The 27,076-nt window shown below is 38.3% G+C and overlaps 1 pseudogene; it reads right to left on the reverse strand.

The window, feature by feature from the left end:
* Positions 1 to 498: 498 nt before the first annotated feature.
* On the reverse strand, positions 499 to 15,966 carry LOC135970983 (uncharacterized; annotated as a pseudogene).
* Positions 15,967 to 27,076: the final 11,110 nt, after the last annotated feature.

Raw genomic sequence — 27,076 nt, forward strand, 5'->3', positions numbered from 1 at the left:
GACAAATAGGATTTAAATAAACTAAAGAGCTTCGGCACTGCAAAAGAAACTACCATCAGAGTGAGCAGGCAACCTACAGAAGGGGAGAAAATTTTTGCAATCTACCCATCTGACAAAGGGCTAATATCCAGAATCTACAAAGAATTTAAACAAATTTACAAGAAAAAATCAAACAACTTCATCAAAAAATGGGCGAAGGATATGAGCTGTAGCTTAATAATGAAAATTTGATTGCGTCATTCTATTGTGAACAAAAGAGATCTCAAAAACATTCTGTTACTATAGAATGGAAAGCAAATTCTCTACCATGGCATAAAAGGCTTTCAATGGCTTGACTTTTTTTTTTTTTAATCTCCTTCCACCCTTGGGCACAGCTGATGGATCTGAATTATAGTAGTAACTCCATTGGTGCAAAACCCACAGGGCTCAATTTCTAAGTAGTACAGCATCCTGGAAATGAGCTAATGCAGACATTGCCAGTTGCTCACCACAAATCCATTTTCTTTTTTGTTGTGGCAGAAACTTGTCAACTGTAAACAATATCTGTGTAATCTTTCTCCATATACCCATTTACACTGTATGATCTAATCCTCTGTATTAAGTGGGGCTATGTTTCTGAGTGCTGGGTAGCAGAACATACACAGATGTGATATGTGCCATTTCCATGCCTAGTCATTAAAGCTTGACTTACTTCTCCACACTCCTTTTCTTTCCTGGCAGCCAGATGTGAACAATACAATACCTGCAGGCCAGATGTGAACAATACAATGGAGGATTCTGAGCCTCTGAGAGATGATAGAGCCATGATATCACAGGCATTTGGATCCCTAAATTATTATAGGAAGCAGCTCCCCACCCTCAATTTCCACTGTACTGTGATGTAAACAAGAATGATGTCTTGTATGTGTGTGATAATCCATTGAGATTTTATTGTTAATTCTAATAACTTTTAGCCTGCCAGATTAACAGAGATATCGAGAGGTGTTGCTGCTGCAATAAAACCTAAAGAATGTGTCATTGGCTGAGTGGTTGGGCAAAGAGCTGCAAAGAAGCAGATATAAAAGACTGGCAGTTGAGATCCATTCTTTACTATGGCAAAATATTTGGTAAAAACAAAATATGATAACTGGAAAGGCAGACCACAAGCATACACAAATAACTATGAAAAGAGGTTGAAAAACAGAACATTACTCATGAGTATAGGTTGCTATTGGATGAGTTTGGAAAGGCATTGCAAGAAAGAAATCACAAGAAATAAGTGGTTTATTTGCAGCAAAAAAGGAACAGGAGGAATTTAGAGGCTTTTCTAAGGTGGGAAAGCCAATTGATTCTGAACTCCAAAATAAGAGACATAAAAGATGAGACTGAGAAAATGACTTTGAACAGTGAATACTCAGTGAGACTTTTCAGTTGAAGTGATTTACTCAGCCATATTTTAGAAAGTCAAATTAAAGGTACGTTTCCATGCAGGTCTATCCGGCTGTCGTCATGATACCCTATCAAGTTGAAAGAAGAGGTTTGAGGATGAGCAAGCAGAAATAAAACTAGGTCTAGGAAAATACTTAAAGTGTGGTTACTTAAAGTGTCATATGAAAGTGACTTGAAGCAAGTAAATCAGAAACCCACTAAAGTTTTGAGGGACTTCTGTTGCCAATGAGACAATGTCAAAGAAAAAAAAAAAAACCTTTGAATGTTCAAGCTATTAAACACATTTCAGTTCATCAAGCTTTCTCCAGAAGTAAATGAACTGTAAAGGCTGAGCATTCCCAAAGGATGGCAACATCCCCAGTGGAGAATGATGGGAAATGAAGGGTTACTGCCAGAAAACAGAGTCAGTGTCTAATTTGGAAACTCTACCAAGTGTCAGGACAATAACCTTCATTCACCAAGCTGGCCCAACAGGATTTCATAGTCACTACAGCCAAATGACTACTTCCATTCTGCCATTCTTCAAATGGGCATGGTTATTGTTGTTATTCTGCTCTGATCTACTCTGTGTATATATATAACATACATATACTTTTTGGTGAAAAAGCGGATCAAATAAACACAACTTATAGTTCATGTAGCACTACCAGACATGGCATTTGTGCTTGAGGACTGCATATCTCCTAAAGGTTCTAGACTCTGAGCTAGAGGCAGAGACTGGATGAGACATTGGCTGTCTCTTTTATGGAAGTGGTAAGGGTGTTCCATGTGTGGAAAATAAAAGTCAAAGACTGGCTTGTACACAAATATCTCTTTTAATTTGCAAACAACTAGACATTACTTTCCAGCTTCTTTTCTTTTTTAAAGAAAAATAGAGCTTTATTAATTAGAAACACAATAGTACATCATTTACCCCATGATAAAAGTATTCATTAAAAAGTGGAGATATTTTTATCCCCAGATAATCATCATGTAGAGTCTCTCTTTAGCCTCTCATTCTGCTTCATTCTCTTTGTGTCACTTTAGTATGCATATCTCCTGGGTACTCTGTACATTTTTTCTTCTCTGTATACATCTGTGCCATGGCTTCTGGTGTCATTTCTTCTACTACACTCTTCACTGGGACTTGATTGTGGCTGTTTTCTTATCTCTCTTTGCTTATAGCTACAGAACTTCTGCCTTGGCTTCCCCCGCTCCTCTCTTCTCTGCCATGGTTTCTGCTGCTCCCCTCCTTTCTTTCAGAGCTTCTCTTCTCTGGGCTATGATTATGGCTTCTGGACTTTCTGTCAGAATCAGAATGGCTTCGTTTGCTATTCTCCCTAGAACTCTCGTGTTTTAAGAACTCAGGCCTTTCCTTGGCTTTTTTCCTGGTTAAGGTAACTGCTAGAAAGTTCTTCACAAAGTTTTCTCTTTTCAGGCTTGTCCTGCTCTTCAGAATCACTGTTGTTATGCCCTGAGCTCTTGTTTTTCTTTCTTTCTTCTTTTCAATATATTTTTTTCTTTAGTGTCACTCTCACTCTACTGCTTTCTGAAGTTTCAGTAGGAGAAGAGGAGGAGTAGGAGGAAGAGGAGGATGAGGAAGAAGAAGAGGACTTGTTTTTATGTTTTTTGTGTGTACTTCTGCTCTTCTGAAACTTTTTCTTTTTTCTATCTCTTTTCTTTTTCTTTGTTCTTCTCCAGTTTATCTCATTTCCTGAGAAGTTTCTGTTTTTGTTTGGTTGTTAATAACTTTAAAAATTCAACTTCTGGATCTTCTTCAGCCCGACTTACAGCAAACTCCTGTGATGGATCATTTGTGGTCAGGTTTCTCCACAGCACATTTCATTTCAGGGCAAATCCACTGTTTCTCATTTCCTCCATTGGCTCCGAGGTGTGCATTGATGACCTGAGCCATCACTGGGAACTGAACTTGCATTGATTCCAGAAAGACCCAACTAAGGATATTCTTGATCTGTGTTGACATGACCCCATTTGTAACATTTAATGCCCCTCACATTTCAAAACTGAATACCAAAGGGTTGATCTCTGATGTGCATGTCATCTTTGGCATATTTTTCTTGTGGGGCTCCTTTCTGCCATTCAAATTTGTATTCAGTCTCTCCTCTGTTTCTTCTTTCTCTTTGTCTACTTTACTTTTTTAACTCCTGGTGGGGCTTCATACATGAAATTAAGGCCATTCTTTACACATTCATATCCCATAACCAAGCTATTATCATATGATTCTTGTTCTTAAGATATTGTTGCATTAATTCTTCTTGTTTCTTCTTACCATATGATATTTTCTATTCTGTCATCTATATTTTTTGATATTAGATTTGGAGGTGGGATGAAAGTCCTTCTTGCACATGAAGTTGGTGAAGGATTTCCCCATCTTGGAGCTGGAGCTGGGGAAAACAGAGGCTAATGGAGTCATATGACTAAGTTCTGCTCACAGGATGTGATTGGAGGGGTTGTCTACAACTTTCAGGCCTGGTCCCTCAAATAATTCTCTCTCTCTTTGTCTTCTGGCCACTGTAGAGGATCATGCAGAAGCTTTGAGGTCCTAGGATATTGTTGAAGCATCATATGGAAACAAGAAGCTGATCCTTAAATGACTGCAAACAACAAAGCCTCTTTGACAACTTTCACTGTAGTGACATAAGCAAGAAGGAAAGATTACTGCGAAAAATCACCAAGAGGTTTTTTTTTTTTTTTCACAGTAGTTAAGCTACATTATAGTTCGCAGCCTCCCCTAGAAGTTTACTTTTAGACTGCATTTTTTTGTTTGACACTTATTCAATATATATTTGATTCCTACAAAAACATTTCAGTAACTTTGGTCACAAGAGACTGTATCTCAGTACAACTTACTATGTTCATTTGTAAACCACGTATTGTCTACTCTGTGTGAGTAATCGTGGCCATATGACTGAGTTCTGGCTGGTGGAATATAAATAGGTGTTTAGCGTGCCATTTCTGGGCTAGTAGATATGACCCTTTAAAGATATCTTGCCCCTTCTGTCGGGCAGATGTGGAAAGCAACCATACCATGAGACACAGAAAAACCCACGAAAAAAGGAGCCTAATTCCAAATCATTGAGTGGAAAAAAGCCACCATTTTATGTGAGAAGTGAATTTCTGTTTTTACTTATATGCATATCTATTTTTTAAATTTTTAAATTTTAAATTTTTAAATTCATTTTAATTGATTGATTTATTTATTTTCGGAGACAGGGTCTGGCTCTGCCACCCGAGCTGGAGTGAAGTGGCATGATCTTGGCTCACTGCAACCTCTGCCTCCCAGGCTCAAGCCATCCTTCCACCTGAGCCTCCCAAGTAGCTGGAACTACAGGCATGTACCACCGTGCTTGGCTAATTTTGTGGAGATGGGGTTTCCCTTTGTTGCCCAAGCTGGTCTTGAACTCCTGAGCTCTAGCAATTCTCCTGCCTCAGCCTCCCAAAGTGTTAGAATTACAGGCATGAGCCACTGTGCCTGGCCACATTTCTAAACCTTCTTGTAACAGCACTCAGCATTTACCCTAAATAATAAATGGGCCATATTCCTTTATATCTCTATTGCTTCCATATAGTCAGTTTGGGACACCCTTTCAGAAGAAGACTTCTTCTTCTGAAAACTCCTATTTAACCTTCAAAAACTCATCGCAAATGTCAACTACTCACTGAGCTTTTCTCTATTCTTAGGCAGTTATTTATTCCCTTTCCCAGAATAACTAAAAATTTCATGTATCCCTATGTATTTCTATTATTCAATTATGATTGATTTGCACAATTGAGGATTTGCACAATTTTCCCTTCTTAACAGTTAAATCATAGAGAGCAGGAATTTACTTTGTATTTCCTTATATCTAACATGCCTCACACAGAATAGACAATACATGGTATCCAAATGAACAAAATAAATTGTATTGAGATAATACTCTCATGTGATCAAAGTTACTGAAATATTTCTTTTTTTTTTTTTTTGAGACGGAGTCTCGCTCTGTTGCCCAGGCTGGAGTGCAGTGGCGCGATCTGGGCTCACTGCAAGCTCCGCCTCCCGGGTTCACGCCATTCTCCTGCCTCAGCCTCCCGAGTAGTTGGGACTACAGGCGCCCACAACCGCGCCTGGCTAATTTTTTGTATTTTTAGTAGAGACGGGGTTTCACCGTGGTCTCGATCTCCTGACCTTGTGATCCGCCCGCCTCGGCCTCCCAAAGTGCTGGGATTACAGGCGTGAGCCACCGCGCCCGGCCTGAAATATTTCATAAGAAGTATACATATATTGAATAAGTGTCAAACAAAAATACAGTCTAAAAGTAAACCTTGTTAAAACAGATTCAGCTTTAGAACAAATAGAACTCATTATCTATCTGTTTCAGTATATGGAAATTCTAATAATGTCATGACCCTGATAGAAGAAGATAGAAAATGCTATAATGGAGATTTTTCTTCCCACTCACCTCAGGTTAGGAAGAGACTTTAATTATTTCTACACCAATCCATCAATTATTCACAAACTTGATGATCTGAGTGCTATCTCCATTCCGTCAGAGTAGAGTTTCAGGCTTCCCTAGGCTTTTGCTGGGTGTAGGTTGTTAAAATGTAGTCAATTTAGTCTTTTGTAGTTTCTCGATGTTTTTCTCAAGGTCTTCTATGGCTGCATAGAAATCTTTGTTTCCACAGATGAATTCCAAATGTGAGAGAAAATCATTTGGAAAAATGTAATTATGTTTTATTTCAGATCCAATATCAACAACGGAACACAACTTATACCAAAAGCTTCATTTCCACTGGGTTAGTTCATGCATGACTCACTTGTATGATTTTTAAGAATCTTCTATTTTAAAATCTATCATAATAGTTAACAAAACTGAAAATCAAGAATATGAATCAGATGTATTGCAGTAACTGAATTCTCAACAGGTTTTATTTTTATTGTACCACACTGTGTTGATGCAGTGACAGAAACATAGCTTTAAAGTAAATAGCTCATTTTCTTTGTATTGCAAATGCCTTAAAGATAATATTGTTATCAGATCAATTCTGTCTACGCATCTGAATCTATTGTTGGATAATATGATCAGAAATAATTACAAAAAGACAACCAGAGTGGACCACAATGCTATGAGTTTATCATTTAAGGCCTCTATATATTCCTGTTTTCATTTTTTTTTTTGTACATACTTTCTTAATATATGGAACAGAACTCTTACTAAGTGTTCTATTTTAGATTACCTTTAAATGACAGCTGTCATTTGTTTCTGTATTTGGGAGGATCCATAAACTAATAGATATCTGACAAGAGACCTAGTTGCCTCTATCCTTTGCACCTATGATTAAATTCTTATAAGCTATAAGTTCCAAATTTTACATGGTTATTTGAAATGTCAGCATTTTAAGCAAACATAAACTTAAATCTGAGAGATTAGCTCAGCTAAGCCATATACTTACTACAATACAACCATAAAACACACACCTGGAATTACAGTTTCCCAGCATCTACTATTGCCTATTGCCAGTAATTGAATATGTAGAGAATATCAGCAACACTGAGGTGAAAAAGAGTACAATGCTTGGTATCAAATCCATCTGATGCTAATACATGAGAAGTCTTTACTTTCCCTCCCAACCACACCTTTTTAAAAAGATAAAATGATTAGAAAAAACAAATCAGCCTCAGTTGCTTTATGTTTGTTCCTATTCTAAATATTACTACTCTGGGGAAGCTATACCATAACACACAAATGTAAAAACATAAGGATAGCCATGGAAGAGTCATAAGGTTATTATTATTGTTTGAAATGTTAAAACTTTAAAAGCTGATAAAACAGATATCACAGTAATACTCAGCAGTCAACATAAAGCATACTATTTATGGCTCAAAAGGGTCAATGCACTAACGCTGCTGGATGTTGAGTAGCATCCTCTATATTTTACATCAGGTAAAATAGAAAAAAGTTAGATCATTTTCCTACTTCTAAGTGGAACAGCAAAGAATCATTATAAAGTCTCTGACGCAAAATAATAGTTCAGATAGGTGAAGGCTGGTATTAAATTTCACAGCCTGATTTTCACATTCTTGTTTAAGCCTTAGTTACTTGTTGTACTCAAGTTTTCAAACTATTTTAATTCATGATCTTTTCTATTACAGCATTTCCAGACTTCCCCTAAAATCTTGCCTTGTCAATCTGATACAGAAACTAAAAGCTACAAACTTAACAATTATTAAACTCAACTCTTTGAAACCATCTTTCCACCAAAAGGATCTGACCTGCAACTGATCTACATTCTCTTGGTCAGTAATACCACCTTTTGCTCAGGAACCCAAGCCATACCTGAATCACCCTTCCTTTCTTATTCCTCTCCATTTACTTCAGCCAGTAAGTCCTAAAGCCTTGTCTGTCTCCTAAAAATCTCTTATATAAGTTTCTTTCATCTTGTTCTATCAGTGGTTTTATTCACGATCTTGTTACCTTTTTTCTAGAACTAGCCTCCTAACTAGGCTTACTATATTTAGTATCTCTCTAATTTTACCTCTTTTCTTCCCCCAAACTTGTGTTTCTGAAAATAATTAGACCTTTTCACTATTCTGTTTGAAAAGCTCCATTAAATCCTTATTATATATAGGATAGTATAACAATTTCTGAACTTGACTCATGAGATCTTTCATAAGGAAGCTCCATGTTACGTTTCTTATACTTCCTTTTCTTAGTCTCTTTAGGCTGCCATAAAATTACCGTAGACTAGCTAGCTTATACACAACAGAAAATTATTTCTCACAGTGCTAGACTGAGAAGTCCAAGATCAAGTCTCCAACATACTGAGTGTCTAGTGGGGGCTCACTTCCTTTTTCTTTTTCTTTTTTTTTTTTTTTTTTGTATTTTTTTTTTTAGTAGAGACGGGGTTTCAACGTGTTAGCCAGGATGGTCTCAATCTCCTGACCTTGTGATCCGCCCATCTCGGCCTCCCATAGTGCTGGGATTACAGGCGTGAGCCACCGCGCCCGGCCACTTCCTTTTTCATAGAAGGCCATCTTCTCATTATAACTTCACATGGAGGAAGGGGCAAGGGAGTTCTCTAGGGTCTCTTTTATAAGGTCCCAAATCTCATTTATGAGGTCTCCATCCTCATGACCAAATCACCTCCCAGAGTCCCATATGCAAATACCACCACATTGAGGACTATATTTCAACATATGAAATTTGGAGGGACACAAACAAACCTCTTTTCTATAGCACACAGCCTTTCATTATCTTATATTCCAGCCATACTGTATCACCAGTATTCCCAGAAATTACCACGTTTATCCATACATTTGATAATCTTCTTGGAATAAGAGACTAAAGAAGTATAGCTCAGTGTTAAGGACCACTAGTTTTGGAATGAATTCAAATGGAGGCCTTGAGTCTCTGCTTTGCAATTTGCTAGTAGTGAGACCTGGTCAAGTTACCTGAAAAATGAAGCCCCAAGTTCCAGTTTCAATTATATCACTATTTTCAGGATTGATATGAAGATTATCTACTATCTATCTATCTATCTATCTATCTATCTATCTATCTATCTATGTGATTATCTATATATAAATATGATATTCACACAATAACTGGAAAATACTAAATAATATATGGTACTTATTTAACTGTGGCTATGACTGTTACTACTATCACTATTTCGGCTACTGCTGTAGTTCCTTTTGTGCTTAGTTGCTACATGTTTTGAAATTCTCAGTAATAAATATTTGTTTTTCTGAAAGTGTACTTGGTTATTAGAATCAACTGAAAATGATTGAGGCTACTTTATTTTTAAATGGGTGATAAATTTTATAATATTATTTTGATCTAAAATGAGATTTAATTATGAAAAAATATCCTGATAAGCCAAGTTGGATGAGTAACTTTGAAAACAACTTCAGCAGATCATTTTAAAAATATTTACAGAAATGTCAACATTTTGAAGCACTTGTATGATTAAGATGAATATTAATTATCCAAACACTTTTTGGAATGAAAGAGGGATTAATAATTACCATGCAGAAACAATAGGAATAAATAAGAGTAGTTGCTGGAAAAGCTCCCTCTGCCCCCCAAGTTAGCTCAATTTATTTTTATCTTGAGTGAGATTGCAAAACTTTGAATGTAGAGAGATCTAACATTAAAATAAACCCTGAAGTCAGTTGCTGTCCTTTAGATAAAACTAAACTTACTTTTGCTAGATATTATGATATATGTGACAAATGTAACCAGAATATTAAAACCATAATTATCAATTGTTTATTCATACAGAATTTAATTTTAATGAGGTAGAAGAGTAGTTTGGATATTTTTAAAGTGTGGACAGGACAAAGCTGGTCATTTGTAAGTTATAACACACCCAGCTGCCAAAAAGTCCTTTAGGCTTTTGAGACAATAAAGAAATTTCAGGGTTACCTTTAATATTTGTGTGAAGATAAGAAGATGCATGTCAAGTTAGAGTTACTGAGTGTTCTTCGGAGGAAATGAGATGATGAGTATTAAAAACTGAATAAGCATAGTGTTAAAAGGTTGTCATCACTGTTGGGGAGAATTCAAAACAGAATCCTCTTTTCTCTTTGACATCTAGTTTCGTTTGTATGTTATAACTTTTTACAAGAAAAGTGACATAAAATTTTTTTTCTCTGTTTGCTTAGTTGGCATTCAGTAGTCTACACATCAACAGGAGAGAAAAAATGCAAGAAAAGTCGTTTATCTGCTAAAGAAACACACTCCTGATAGTATTCACCTGCTAAAAATCTCACATGCATTTTAATAAGGTGGGGGTAGTAAATCTCCTATGTTTTTATCACCAACTTTATTGCATGCTCATTAGGTGTGCACTATGTGTAGAATACTCCACTAAGCACTGAGATTTCAAAAATTTGCAGAGCTTCTTCACAGAAGATATTGGGCAGTAACTTTAGATGCTATGAAATATGACTATGCTTACCCAGCTATAGAGAACAGCTTCATGAAAGAAAAACTCAATCTGTTTTGCCTGAGTTAATAGACTCTTCCAGTGTTTGTACATGGATTATTTTTCTTATAAATTTTTTCTGCATTTTTCGTGTTGTAATCCCTAAACCCTATGTCTAGACCACAATCCTGTACCTTCGGTTTATGTTACTTTGCCCTGACATTTTAAACTAGATTCTGACTTTATGTTGCAGTTGACATACAAACTCAATACTGTTTGAAGAATATCCCATATGCCCTCTGGATTTCACTTATAATTCACTTGGAGAGGGGAACTGGCATTTCTAGAAATGCTACAACACAGAGACATAGAATTTCACAAAAACAAACTATAAGATTATAAACTGGGAAAGGACCAAGATAGTGGATTAGAGGTTCTTAATATGCCTCAGTCACCTGGAAATAGGAAGATAGTAAATAAAGATCCACTCTGTAGGCTTTAATTCAAGAAGGAAATGAGAATCTACTGGATGATGAAACAACATCCCAGATTCTGGGGAGAAGAATACCGGCAAACAGGCCCAGTGATGGTAGCTGATAAAAGTGAGTGAAGTCCCAGTGCATGAGAGAGGCAGAAAGACTCCATCTATGACTCACCTTTGCACTGTGGAACCAGGCAACCCAGGACAAGGGAGAGCACTTTGTTTTCCCTAAGCTCTGGAACTAACATGGAGAGAGGCTTAGAGACACTGTGAGGGAAAGACCCTGGGAAAAGCTGCAGGCATTTTCCCAGACTCAAACTGGGAGCAGGATACCAGTTTTTAATCCAGGTACATACAAAGTCAGCTATTCTTTGGTAACCTGGCAGTGTGGCCATGAAAGCATTTTAAGCTCAGGGCAGACATTGAAGTGCCTGCTCTGGAATGGGGTAGGGTCCTCCAAAGCCAGAACAGTGGAAAGTGCCTCAGCAGTAGATGCTGGAATTGTGCTCGCCTCTGCTGCAAGCTTGGGGCAGGAAGTGAGAAGCTATAGCTGCAGTTTCTCCTGGGCAGTTGCAGCCAGCAGCTTGTTGACTCATAACTAGATTGTTTGTGCCATTGCTGGATGTTCTAATCTGCTCCCTGAGATCATGGTGCAGTGGGACACTCTCCACTCCATACCCAAGCAGATCTTCAGGCATTCAGATTACCTGTTCACCTGGCTGAGCAGCTTGAGTAGCCCTATCTCTCCTGTGCAGAGATCTTGGTGCAGCAGGGCCTACTCCACTCCACAACCAGACAGCTCTCCAGGCACTTGGAGCATCTGTTTGTATGGTCAACAGCCTGAGTTGCCCCACCTTTCCTGGACATAAATCCTTGTATAGTGGGACTCTCTCCAGTTCACACTAAGGCAGGTTTCTAGGCATTCAGAGCCCCAGCTCTCTTGGATCAGCAGCATGAACAGCCTTCCCCTCCTGTATGGAGACCCTGTTGCAAGGGGTCACTATTTACTACATGTCCAGACATACCTCCAGGCATTCAGAGCACCTGCTTACCTGGTTTAGCAGCCTGGGTCACCTAACTTTCCCCGTGCAGAGATCTTGGTACAGCATTGCCTTCTCTGCTCCAGGTACAGGCAGATCTCCAGGCATCCGTAGGACCCATTCTCCTGGATTAGGAATTTAGGCCACTCCCCATCCCTACACAGAAAACTTGAAGCAGGAGGTTTCCCAGCTCTACACCTAGGCACACTTCTGGGTACTTGGTGGCCCTCTACTGGATTCTCCCTTAGCATTGGTGCCTGTGCCTGCCACTGGAGGACCTCTAGCTGGGCCTACCAGATCCAACCCTGTCCACTGTGACCCCAGTGCCCCTGGGACTGAGCAAGGAGCTCGGACCTGTGTGCATTCCATGAATCATTCTATTGCTTGAGGCAACAGAGCTTCTCCCAGTGAACAAGGATCAAGTATATACCTAGCCACACTGGCACCAGCCAGCTCCTACTTATAAGTTCTATTTAGTGGCTTGCAGGTCAGACTGCACAGCCCAATGTAAAAACCTGCCAAAAGACACACATACTTCTATAGAAAGACCAGAAGACTTTACCCAACATTCTCTACAGTTGCACCACTTAGTAGGGGAAAGGAGAGGGAAAAGGAAAGAAAAAAATAATATTATAAGGAAAGACAGAAAAAGAAATAATATTGCATGAACATAATTGCAAAAATTACAAGCGCCAGTGTCACCAGATAAGAAAGCACCAGCACAAGAATGAAACATTTAAATGTAGTGACAAAAAAAATGCATTAGCTCTCCACCTTTGTTCCCTAACCAAAATGGAAACCCAGAAATAACAGAAAGAATTCAAGACATGGATTGCAAGGAAGCTCAATGAGATCTATGGCAAAGTTGAAAATAAACACAAAGAGACTTCTAAGGCAATGCAGGAAATGAAGGCAGAGATGAACATTGTAATAAAACAAAACAAAGCAATCATACTGTCTGAAATTGAAAAGCACACTTAAGGATTTTCAAAAAACAATTGAAAGCTTTATCAACAGAATGGACCAAGTAGAATACAGAATTTCAAAGCATGAACTGATTTTTCAAACTAACCCAATTAGACAAAAATCAGAATCAAGAAAAAAGATTTTTTAAAAATGAACAAGGTCTTAGGGAAATATGGGATTATGTAAAGTGAACAAACCTATGATTTATGGGTATTTCTGAAAAAGAAGGAGAAAAAGAAAACAACCTGGAAACCATATTTGACTGAATAATTCAAGAAAATGTCCCTAATCATGCTGGAGAGGTAGATATCTAGATACAAGAAATCCAGAGAACACCTGCAAGATACTATACAAAATAAACATCACCAAGGCATATGGTCACCAGAAAATGACTACAAAAAGAAAAAAGAAAGAAAAATATTTCAAAGGCAGCTAGAGAAAAATGTCAGATCATGTACAAAGGGAAACCCCATCAAGCTAACAATGGACTTCTTAACAGAAAGCTTACAAGCCAAAAGAAACTGGGGGACTATTTTAAGCATTCTTAAATAGAAGAAATTTCACAAACTTTGTATCCTGCCAATCTAAGCTTCCTAAGCAAAGGAAAAAGAAAATCTTCCAGACAAGCAAGCTCTAACAGAATTGGTTACCACTAGACTAGCCATATAAGTGATGCTTAAGGGAGTTCTAACATGGAATTAAAAGAATAATATCTAATACCACAAAAACACACTTAAGTACATGGCCCAAAGATTGTATAAAGTAACCATGCAATAGAAACTACAGAGCAACCAGCCAATGATTTCATAATAGAATCAAAACCTCATATATCAATATTAATATTGAATGCAAATTATCTAAACACCCCACTTAAATGGAACGAAGTGGCAAGGTGGATAAAAAGGAACAAGATACATCTGTCTGCTATCTTCAAAAGACCCATATCAAATGTAACAAAATCCACAGGCTCGAAGTAAGGAGATGGAGAAAGATCTACTATGAAAATGGAAAACAAAAAGGGCAGAGGTCACTATTCTTACATTAGGTAACAAACACAGACTGTATGCCAAGAATAGTAAAAAATGGCAAAGAAAGGCATTAAAAATGATAAAGCATTCAATTAAAAAAAGACTTAGCTCTTCTAAAAATGTACTTACCCAATATTGGAGCATCCAGAATCATAAAACAAGTACTTACAGAACTACAAAAAGACTTAGACAGCTACACAATAATAGTGGTGGACTGCAATACCCCGCTGACAGCATTGGACACATCATTAAGGCAGAAAACTAACAATGAAACTCTGAACTTAAATTTGACACTTGATCAACTGGAGCTAATAGACATCTACAGAACACCCCACCCATTAACTACAGAATATACATTCTTCTCATCTGCACGCTGAACATAATTCAAGATTAACCATGTGTGCAATCATAAAGAAAATCTCAATAAATTAAAAAAAATCAAAATTGTACTAATCATGCTGTTAGACCACAACGGATAGATCTCTCAAAACCATACAATTACATGGAATTTAAACAACTTGCTCCTGAATGACTTTTGGGTAAACAATAAAATTAAGGCAGAAATAAAAAAAAAAAAAAACTTTGAAATAAATGAAAACAGAAACACAATAACCATAATCTCTATGATGCAGCAAAAGCAGTGTTAAGAGTAATGTTTATAGTGCTGGCTACCTACCTCAAAAAGTTAGAAAATTCTCAAAGTAATGATCTAACATCACACCTATAGGACTATAGGAGACAGAAAAAACAAACAAACAAACAAAAAAAACAAAAAAAAAACTAACCCCAAAACTAGCAGAAGAAAATAAATAAATAAAATCAGAGTGCAACTGAATGAAATTGAGACTCAAAAATCCATACAAAGAAACATGGAAACTAAAGATTGATTATTTGGAAGGATGAACAAGATCAATAGAATGCTAGATTGGCAGCTAAAAAAGAGATATCCAAATTTACACAATCAGTAATGACAAAGATTACATTACAATGGAGCCCACAGAAATACAGATGATCCTCCGAGGGTATTATGAACACCTTTATGCACACAAACTAGAAAATCTAGAGGAAATTAATAATTCCTGGAAACATGATCTTCCAATATTGTATTAGGAAGAAATTGAAACCCTGAACTGGCCAATAATGACTTCCAAAATTGAATCAATAATATAAAATCTACCAAAGACACGAATAAACAAAAAACCCTGGACCAGATAGACTCCTAGCTGAATTTAACCAGATATAGAAAGAAGAGCTTGGACCAATCCTACTGAAACTACTTTTAAAAATTGAGGAAAAGCGACCCCTTGCTAACTCATTCTACAAAGTCGGCATCATTCTACTATGAAAATCTGGCAAAGATACAACAAAAAAGAGAACTACAGGACAATATCTCTGATGAACATAATGCAAAAATCCTCAATAAAATACCAGCAAACTTAATCCAGCAACTCAGCAAAAAGTTAATTCACTAAAATCAAGTAGGCTTTATACCTGAGTTGCAAGGCTGGTTTCAAATACACAAATGAATAAATGTTATTCACCACATGAAGAGGATTAAAACCAAAACCACATCAGCCCCTCAACAGACATGCTTTCAATAAAATTCAACACTCCTTCAAGAAAAAAACTCAACAAATGAAACATCAAAGGAACATACCTCACAATAATAAGAGCCGTCTATGCCAAACTCACAGCCAACATCATACTGAACAGGTAAAAACTGGAAGCATTCCCCTTGAGAACTGGAACAAGACAAGTATACCCACTCTCACCACTCCTATTCACCATAGTATTCAAGGTGCTAGCTAGAGCCATCAGGTAAGAGAAAGAAATAAAAGCTATACTAATAAGAAAAGAAGTCAAACTATCTCTTTGTGGATGTTATCATTCTATACCTAGAAAACCCTAAAGACTCTGACAAAAGCCTTTGGAACTGATAAATGACTTCTGTGAAGTTTCAGGATACAAAATCAATGAACAAAAATCAATAGCATTTCTATACACCAATATCATTCAAGCTGAGATTCAAATAAAAAAAACCCAATTTAATTTGCAATAGCCACACAAAAAACAATATAACTAGGAATACATATAACTAAGAATGTGAAAGATGTCTACAAGGAGAACTACAAAACACTGCTGAAAGAAATCATAGATGACACAAACAAATGGAAAAATATTCCATGTTCATGGTTGGAAGAATCAATATTGTTAAAATGGCCATATGGCCAAGGGCAATCTACAGATTCAATGCTATTCCTATCAAACTGCCAATGTCATTTTAAAACAAAACTAGAAATAATTGTTTTAAAATTCATGTGGAACAGAAAAAGAGTCCAAAATAGACAAAGCAATCCTAAGTAAAAAGAACAAAGCCAGGGGCATCTCATTATCCAATTTCAAACTGTACTATAAAATGACAGTAACCAAAACAGGTTGGTACTGGTACCAAAACAGACACATAGATCAGTGGTACAGAATAGACAACCCAGAAAATCAAGCAGCATACCTACAGTCATCTGATCTTTGACAAGTTCAACAAAAATAAGTAATAGAGAAAAGACTACCTATTCAATAAATGGTACTGGGAACACTGGTTAGTCAATGCCAAAGAATGAAACTAGACCCCTACCATTCACCATACACAAAAATTAACTCAAGATGGATTACAGATTTAAATGTAAGACCTCAAACTATAAAAATCCTAGAGGAAAACAGAGGAAACGCCATTCTGGACATCTGCCTTGGGAAAAGAATTATGAGTAACACTTTAAAAGCAATTGTAGCAAAACCACAAATTGACAAGTGAGACCTAATTAAACTAGAGAGCTCTGCACAGCAAATGAAATTATTAACACATAACAAGCAACCTAGAGACTGACAGAAAATTTTTACAAACTGTATCTGACAAAGATCTAAAATCTACAATCTTTAAGGAATTTAAACAATTGAATAAGCAAAATATAAATAACTCCATTATAAACTAGGTAAAAGACATGAACAGATACTTCTCAAAAGAAGACATGTAAGTGGACTGCAAATAATGAAAAATGTTCCACATCACTATTCATCTGAGAAATGCAAATCAAAACTATAGTGAGATACCATCTTATACTAGTCAGAATGGTCCTTATTAAGAAGTCAAAAAACAACAGACATTGGCAAGGCTGCAAGGTTGCAGAGAAAAGGGAACACTTAACCACTGTTGGTGGGAATGAAAATTAGTCCAACCACTGTAGAGAGGAGTTTGGAGATTTCTCAAATAACTAAGTGTTGAACTACCACTTGATTGATCAATCTCATTACTGGGTATAAATGCAAAAGAAAACCAATTGTTCTATCAAAAAGACACATACTCTTGCATGTTCACCAGAGCACTAGTCACAATAGCAAAGACATGGAATCAACATAGGTGCCCATCAACAGTGGATTGTATAAAGATAATATGGTACATACACACAATGGAATACTATGTAACCATAAAAAAGAATGAAATCATGTCCTCTGCAGCAACATGAGTGTAGCTAGAGGCCATTATACTAAGTTAATTAACACAGGAACAGAAAACCAAATACTGTGTTCTCACTTTATCAGTGGGAGGTAAATATTGTGCTTATGGATGTAAAGATGGTAACAATAGAAACTGGGGACTACTAGAGGTGGTGCCATGGGAGGGGACAAGTTTAAAAAAACTATTAGGTACTTTGCTCACCCTAAACCTCAGCATCATACGGTATTTCCCAGGTAACAAATATTTATATGTACCCTTTGAGTCTAAAATAAATTTAAGATAAAATAATCATAGAAAATATTTGCAAATATACATGAAATCTGGATTAATATTACAAATTCATCCAAAAATATTTATTGACCACCTACAATGTGCCAGACATCATTGAGCATGTTGGAAATAGAGTACTCAAAAGAGAAATGAAGTTTCTTCTCATAAACTGCTTACATTTTAGTATATGTTGAAAGACAGAAAATACACTGGATATATAATATACTATATCAAATAGTGGTGTGTTCTGTAGAAAAATAAGCAGAACAATGAGGCTGGGGTATATGGACATGATTAGAGGTACTATGTCTTGCAGGGAGACACAAATGCCACTCAGATAAGGTGTTGCTTGTTCAGAAACATGAAGAAAATGAAGGGCCTGAGGATAGGTTGGGGAAGAACATTCTAGGTAAAGAAAACACCACTGCAAAGGCCCCAGTGCAGAGGTGTACTTGCTGTTTTCTTTCTTTTTCTTCTTTCTTTATTTTCTTTCTTTCTTCCTTCTTTTCTTTCTTTCCTTTCTTTCCCTTCTTTCCTTCCTTCCTTCCTTCCTTCTTTTTTCCTTTCTTTCCTTTCTTTCCCTTCTTTCCCTCCCTCCCTCCCTCCCTCCCTCCCTCCCTCCCTCCTTTCTTTCTTTCTTTCTTTCTTTCTTTCTTTCTTTCTTTCTTTCTTTCTTTCTTTCTTTCTTTCTTTCTTTCTTTCTTTCTTTCTTTCTTTCTTTCTTTCTTTCTTTCTTTCTTTCTTTCTTCTTTCTTTCTTTCTTTCTTTCTTTCTTTCTTTCTTTCTTTCTTTCTTTCTTTCTTTCTTTCTTTCTCTTTCTTTCTTTCTTCTTTCTTTCTTTCTTTCTTTCTTTCTTTCTTTCTTTCTTTCTTTCTTTCTTTCCTTCTTTCTTTCTCTCTTCCTTCCCTCCTTCATTCCCTCCCTCCTTCCCTCCTTCCCTCCTTCCCTCCTTTCTTTCTTTCTCCTTCCTTCCTTCCTTCCTTCCTCTTTCTTTCTCTCTCTCTCTCTCTTTCTTTCTTTCTTTCTTTCTTTCTTTCTTTCTTTCTTTCTTTCTTTCTTTCTTTCTTTCTTTTTTGAGACAGAGTCTCGCTCTGCTGCCCAGGTGGAGCGCAGTGGCGCCATCTCAGTTCACTGGGAGGCTCACCTCCGCCTCCCAGGTTCAAGTGATTCTCCTGCCTCAGCCTCTTGAGTAGCTGGGACTACAGGTGCCTGCCACCACACCCAGCCAATTTTTGTATTTTTAGTAGAAACGGGGTTTCATGGTGTTAGCCAGGATGGTCTCGAACTCCCGATCCTGTGATCCACCCGCCTCAGCCTCCGAAAGTACTGGCATTACAGGCATGAACCACCATGCCCAGCAGTTTCTGTTTTCAAAGAACAATAAGTGCAGTTAGAGTGCAACAAACAATACAGAAAATATGAAGAAATAAGGTTAGAGGTTGGCAAAGGCAGATTGGGGACAGTCTTCAGTCCATATTAGGAATTGCGGCCTTTATTGTCTGAGATACAAAGCCATTACACATTTACAGCAGAAAGGTGATATGGCCTGATTTCCTTCTTCAAGGATTACTCTGGCTGTGTGTGGAGGATAAGCCATAGAAATGACAAAATTGAAAACCAGGACACTAGTCCTGAAGCTACCTAAATACATCATATGAGAGATGATAGGGTTTGGACTGGGTAGGAATGATAAATATGGTGAGAAGTACTGAAATTCTGATTATCTCTTAAAGGTAGAGTTGATAGGATTTGTAGATAGATGAGCTATGGACAATAAGATTGAGGGGTTCAGTTCGATTCTAAGTAACTGGAAACATAAGGTTGTCATTTATTTAATAAGATGAAAAAAAATATGTTTGTGTGAGTGAGGTGTGTGTGTGTGTGTGCACTGTGTAAAATGTCAAGTTCAGTTTTAGATATAATATGTTTAGAGTTGCAATTAGACGGCCAAGTCAAGAGGTGAGTAGGAGCTGGACACATTTGTTTGGAGTTCACCTGAGTTTAGTGCTAGAAGGTAAATTTGGGAATCCTCAGCATCTAGATGGTATTTAAAGCCCTGGATGTGGATGAGGTCACTTTGTAGTGAGTAAAGGGGGAGATGTTCAAGGCCTGAGCATAGGAGCATTCTGAGATCTAGAGGTTGAGAGGATGGATGCAGCAATAAAGAGACTTTGAAGAAAGGGCTAATGATGTACACAAAAGATAAAAAGTACTAACCATGTCACATGGTTTATCTGCTAGAGATCTAGTAAGATGTGAGATAAGAAAATATCAGCTGGGCATGGTGGCTCATGCATATAATCTCAGCACTTTGAGAGGCTGAGGTGGGAGGATCCCTTGAGCCCAGGAGTTTGAGACCATCCTGGGCAATGTGGCAAAACCCCATCTCTACAAAAAACCCCACAAAAATTAGCCTGGCATGGTAATGAGTGCCTGTGGTCCCAGCTACTTGGGAGGTTGAGGTGGAAGGATCACTTTAGCCCTGGAGTCAGAGATTGCAGTGAGCCAAGATCATGTCACTGCACTCCAGACTGAGTAACAGAGTGTGACCCTGTCTCAAAAAAAAGAAAGAAAGAAAGAGAGAAAAACAAAGAAAAGAAATTATCATTAGATCATTAGTTGTGTCAACAAGGAGTTCACTGGTGAGAGTGGCAAGGGCTGTTCCAGTGAGAGACCTGGCCAAAGGCTTACTTGAGTGAACTGAGTAAGGTGGAGGAGATGAAGGAATGATTTCAAGCATGTAAACTGAAAAGATAGGCTATTACTTATTGAGTGCTTAGGATATCTAAGCATCTCTCGAAGGACTTTATATGAATTTACTTTCTATGAGGAAGTTATGTGTATTAGCTACAATTTTTAGACAAGGAAACCAAGTTAACAGAAAGCCTATATTACTTGTATAATAACATATAGTAAGTGATGGAGCAGGGACTTTTTTTTTTTTTTTCTGAGTCTCGCACTCTGTTGCCCAGGCTGGAGTGCAGTGGTGCGATCTTGGCTCACTGCAACCTTCACTTCCCGGGTTCAAGCAATTTTCCTGTCTCAGCCTCCCAAGTAGCTGAGACTACAGGCACCTGCCATCACGTCTGGCTAATTTTTGTATTTTTATTTTTAGTAGAGATGGGGTTTCACCTTGTTGGTCAGGCTGGTCTCAAACTCACGGCCTCAGGTGATCCATCTGCCTAGGCCTCCCAAAATGCCGATATTACAGGCTTGAGCCACTGCGCCTGGCCAGAGCATGGATTTTTAACCCAAGGAGTCTAACTTTAGGAATCTGGCTCTCTGTTATAGCAGAAGAATCTCTACAATTTGTTCCATAACTTCCTGATACTAAGACTACAAAAATGAAGTGTTCCTTTTCATATCATCAATGATGATACTTCCATCAAAATTTTCTGCAACCATTTTTCTTGCAGGTGACGCTTATCTTCACCTTTCTTTTTCTGCTGGAGGGAAACAGGGAAAGTGGAGTGCTATTGCTTGAATGGGTCTCCTCCAAAATTCAGGTGTTCTCAATGTGACTGTATTAAGAGGTGGGACTTTTAGGAAGTGATTAGGTTATCTACGTTCTCCTGTCATGAATGGAATTAAGACCCCCATAAAAAAGACTTCACACAACATTTGGCCCTTTTGCCCTCCTCGCTTCTGCCATGTGAGGACACAGCGTTATCCACTCTGGAGGACACAGCAACAAGGCACCATCATGGGAGCAGAGAGCAGCTCTCATCGGACACCAAATTCCAGCACCTTGATCTTGGACTTTTCAGCCCACCAGAACTGTGAGAATATATTACCAGTTACAGGCATTTTCTTATAGTGGCACAAACTAAGGCAGGAAGTAATACAACAGAAAATGGTAAAATAATACAGCCATGAATGATGAAGTTTAGATGAAGATACAAACATTTAATAATCTTATGGCTTTCTTCTCCTACTAAAAACAAAACACCACAGGAAAATTTACAGTTTAGATTAATTATGGAAGGAAATAAAAAATGCACTGAAAATATTCATGATTACTACTGTTACAGGATGTCTTTGGGGTGTGGATTTTCTGGCCGAAAACCTCTGTGTCTGTGGCGCCTTTGCCTGCATCCAGGAAGAATGAGGTACAAAGACAAGCGAAGAATGAATAAGGGGAAGATGAGCTTTATTGAGTGTTCGAACAGCTAAGAGGAGACGCGCAGTGGCAGTGGGTAGCTCCCTTCTGTAGGCAGGTCATTCACCCAGTGTTCGGTTCTCAGCAAAGGGAAGACCCTAGAGAGGGTGGCTTCTCTCTGCCCACTGGTCATCCCGATGTCTGCAGCTCTCGGTAGAGAGGAGGCCCGGGAGAGGGTGGCTCCTCTTTGCTTGCAGGTCATCTCTGCAGCTCTCAGCAGAGAGGGTAGCTCCTCTTTGCAACTGGTTGTTCCATCCTCTCTCTGCCCTTTTCTTCTCTGGCCATCCTCTCCTGTGCTCTGGCTTAGTCCAGAGCTTTTATGGACCTCAGAGGGGAGGAAGTGCGTGCGGATTCATCCATGGATGGCCACGGACTAGTGGGAAGAGGCACCACGAGTCCCCACTCCAGTCCATGGGACTAGCAGACTGCCCCCACCCTTCAGGCCCTCCCTGGCCTGAATGTGGGGCCTTACTGGGGACCCACCCTTTTCCACCCCTTTTCCATCCAGAAATCAGTCTGCCTCCCGATACCATTCATGGCCCCTAGGACTCGGCCTCAACGCCTGCTCTGAGATCGGAGCACACTCCAGGAGTGGAGAGGGGCCAGGCAGCGGGAGCAGACACCCACGAGCCTGCTCGGGGGATTAGGGGTGTCCTTCTTGGGGCCCCTAAGGGTGCAGGCTGCAGAGATGCCCGGTCTTGCGCCTGGAGGTTGGCTTCAGCTGTACCCAGAAGGGCAGATCCTGCCTGCTCCTGGCCCCCTCCAAGAGCAGAGGGAGGCTCAGACCCACGGCTGCAGTTTGGGTGGGGCTCCTGCCTGTTCTGTAGAGCAGGAGGCCTGGGTCTGCAGCCACAGCTTGGGTGGCTGCAGCGGCACCCGGGGAGCTCCCGCCCCAACTCAGAAGGGCCAGGGCTCCCACCAGCTCCATGGAGTGTGCAGCCTCAGCACACCTCCCTGCTGCGGCTGGCATGATGGCAGCAGCCACTGCCATCACTATGTCCCAGGCATCATGGATACCAAGTACCAGGACAGACAAAGTTATCATTCCCTTAAAGCTTATAATCTAGTGAAAGCAGAAAAAATTAAAATATTATATCACAGTGTGACATTTTGTTGAATATTACATTAGTGCAGGTGCAGGTACAATGGAACACCAAACTGAAGGCCTCAGCTGATCCAGACCTGGGAAGATTTCCCTCAGCAAACATTGTGTAAGTTGAGATAAGAGGAACATATGGACTACTAGGTATATACTCTGTAAAACTCTCAATGTGTAGCCTTTAGATAGATATATGTATAGATTAGAGTGAGAAAACCCATGGGCCAAATCTGGTCTTCCAGGTTTTTGTAATCAAAGTTTTACTGAACACAGCTTTGGACCTGCAATTACACATGACTGCTTTCTCAACACAGAGGCTGAGCTCAGTGTCCATAAGACACACAAAACAGAAAATATTTATTATCTGGCCCTTTATAGAAAAAAATGCCAACTCCTGATATAAATAATTTACTCGTTGCATGTATAATTATTGTAATTAATGTTTTCAAGGAATATTTATAAATATTTGTGATTAAGTTATTATATTTAAAATATTTTTAAATTAGTTTCTCAAATGAATTTTTTTTTTAATTTAAAAAATATGAAAGCAGTGAGTGAGCTTTTTATAAGGCAATTATTAACCAGTGCTTATTAGCTGTGGCCCCCTTACGATGGGATGAGCTCTCCAGGTCATCACTGCCCCTGCCACTCCTTGTTTTTCCTATATGTGACTCCTTGTCACTAAATTATATTATTTTTCTGGACCCTCTAGGAATTTGAGTTTTGACCCAATGAAAGTGAATCCAAGATGAAGTATGTCTTTCTAAGCAAATGCCAGGAAAGATAATCAATGGAAGTTCAAAGATTAAAATACAGTCTGTTGTCAGAGGATCTGGTACATGCAAATGATTCTTTTTGTATATTCTAACAAAGTTAAATCCTCATCATTTTTATTATTTGTTTCAGAGAATTACAGGGACTGAGATGGGAGGTTCTTATCTAAGAACAAAAGCAACTCAAAACTTTCCCAGGAAGCATAGAGAGATAGATATTTTATTGGTTCTCCAACTTCCACAGAAGCAGAAAAATATTGCCTCAGTGAAAGAATAATGTAGGAAGTTAGCAAGAACACATCTAAATTAAGTTTCATTCTAATAAAGATGATAGTTCTCATGACCAATACTGTCTTTGTAATTTTACCATTATCTGTTACATTGTCTCCTCTGTTTCCTTCTAGTTGTTTCAGAGAATAAAGAGTTAAGGGAGGGACAAAAAAAAATCACATTCCATTGTGTAGTGGAGTAGAGGAAAAGTGTCCAGCTGGGAGAAGAATCGCTGCAGAGAAGGAAGCAGAAAGATGAGCTGAGAGAGTAAGGGGGGTGTTAGAAGTCAACATGGGATAACAAAGCCATCTGGGGTTTGACTCACTGCAGGAGGCTCTATATTGCATTGTACATGAACAACAAGAGTAATATTTTGCTGACTCTGGGCCTGAGGTAGGCTCCTTAAAGTCTCTGTGGAGAAAGAGAGGCCCCAGTGTGTGGGCTGGAAATTAATTGATCCCAGGTGCAAAGAAAATTACAAAAGTGTAGGACATTGTGCTTTTCTTTGAAAAGTCCAATGTTTGGCATTTAAATTGTGTCATCTGAGATGTTGTAGAAGATATGATTCCTTTATCAAATCAAATACAAGTAAATGGATATCCCTAAAATTGTAACTTAAAGTAATGCACTAAGACACAAGTATCCAGAGTTCACTTGAGCGTAGAAACCTAAAATAATTTTCTTTTGGAAAATGTAAATAACAGCCAATTGGGGAGATAAGGAAATGAATTGTAAGAGTCAAGTCACATGTTTTAACCTGTGAATAGGCTAATGTGTAATTTTTTTAGAACTGCTTTATTCCCTATGTCAAGATAAGAGTGGTAATGCAGATTCATGTGAGAGCTTTCTCAGATTTAGTTACTTTTACTTTGTTAAGAAGTTTTAAGATGTTCCACGATTCTTGCTGATTTCGTGCCTTGTTTCCTTCTCCTTTTATTTAGTCTTCTCATCTTTTACTTTTTTGTATTTTTTTCACCTCTTAGTGTAAGAAAGTAGACAGGATATGGAATAATTTGGCAAATTAGTTGACAGAGTAGGAGGTGCATGGGAAAACCAAACCAAACCTAGTCTGGTTATTTTCTCTTCACTTTATCTTTTATATTAAGTTGAACTTTATGAAACTACTGATGTTTTAATGGTTTTGACCTATTAAAGAAAAACATATTCATATGGTTCAACCTACTCAAAAATGCACCATGTCATTCCTCTTCCCAAGATAATTTAAGTTGCTTCCTGTGGCTACCAATGTAAAATCCACACTCTTTAGCTTGGCTTTTCAAGAGGACTCATCAACAGGCCACAGCAATTTTCTACAATTCCCTAATCCAGTTAAGTTGGCGGCACTCAAAATCCACTTCCTTTACAAAGCTTCATAGCTCAATGTAGTAACTGATTCTTTCCTTCCCCAAGCACCTAGCATTGTGTATACACGTATGCTGTAGCATACAATGCACAACTAATCATGTGCTTATCTTTTGGTTTTGCAGTACTCTGGAACATGCTATCTCAAATGTTTCTACTTTAATCATAAATTAAAATGCAAACTGCTTATGGGCAGAACCATGTCTTAAGCATTTTAAAAAAATTCTATCTATTCTAATATCTTACAGCACAATTGGAATTTAATTAAATATTTTTGGCTTTTTTGTCAATTTATTTTTGTTGTGGTTGATTAATCAAGATTTAGAGAACCCTGCCCAAACTGATACATTCTGGGGAATTTGAAAAATGTAAAGGTATTATGTGGGCAGTTTCTTTTGCTAATTTATGCTTTTTCTGTATACTTTAAGAAAATATTATTTAAAGTTCCAATACTTTGTTAGAATCTGGATTCCAAACTTCAAATGTAGTTGTTTTTGCTCAATGATCTTAAGCTCAAGGGAATTGTGGTCAAGGTGTGAGAAGTGCATTTGTACTTGTGAGAGCATCTCAGCCTACCACGGAAAGAATTCCTTCACATAAATTATGCAAACTGTCTAAAAGAAGAAAAATAAACCACACCTCATACAAACACTGAACTCAAGGAAAAGAGGCTCTGTGGGGGAAAGTTAATTTTAGGCAACCCACTGAATAACTTTTCTTTGTGTGACAGTGGGATGGATGCACAGGGTACAGGGGCTGCCATGTGGCAGGTAGGGACTGCTGCAGAGCTGGCAGCGGCCCCAGGGTGTGACTGGCATGGGCTGTCTTGAAGCAGCTGGGAGCAACAGGAGGTGGCCGTGGTGGGCGTATGGCTGGCAGGAAGATGGCCATACAGCTGGCAGGGGAAACTGTGAAGCAGTAACCTGGCTGAGGCTGCTGTCAGAAATCCCAACCAGGTACCGACCCTGCTTAGAACTCTGTGAGAAATCAAGGGTTGATATCAACTGATGCTAAAAATAGTCAGCCAGGCCACATGAACTGGAAAACAGAATATTTCGTGCATGTGTCAAATGACCTTCTTTGCCACGAATACCCATTACTGGTTATTTTCATGGCATCTTGATTTTTTCCTTTGAAAAAAATACCAGGAAACTACAACCATTTGCAGCCTGAGGACAGTTTTCACCGATAGGGACCCTTGAATCTATCCCTGTAAATGCCTAATTAAATGTTACGTCTCAACCAATAATAAGCCAGGGAAGCATCTGGCTCTTTTAACAAAGGTTTAGGATGGCAATGCTCAAAGGTAACTTTCATTTTTATAGAAACAAGGTTGTAATCGAATATTAAAGAAAGGTCACCTTTGCTGGAAATTCACATTGGTGCTTTGCAATTGTTTTAATCCAAAGTACATCCAAATGAAAGAACATTAGGGCAGCCAAGGTTAGTGTTGGGCTGCTCTGGTACACACACAAACACACACACTTCCCTTCTGAATGTATCCAGTGAATTTGCAAAATGTTATGTGAAGAACAGTACAATCTAATAACTGAACAAAGAGCTGAGCAAAAAGCACAGTTAGAGAGTGCTTTGCCTTTATTGTGCTTGATACTGTCCACAAAAGTTTCATTTTAAAACATTCATTTTTAGCAATAGGGTGTGGATTAGGAATTCTCATGTTGGCAGTGAAGGGAACCATAGAACAATCCAGAGTTTAAGAAGATGAAACTATTACTCTGAAGAATAACAGCAGTGTTATTTTTAAAATAATTATTTCTCTCT

This window comes from Macaca fascicularis, chromosome 5 (genome assembly GCF_037993035.2).
Source record: "Macaca fascicularis isolate 582-1 chromosome 5, T2T-MFA8v1.1".
Taxonomy (NCBI): Eukaryota; Metazoa; Chordata; class Mammalia; order Primates; family Cercopithecidae; genus Macaca; species Macaca fascicularis.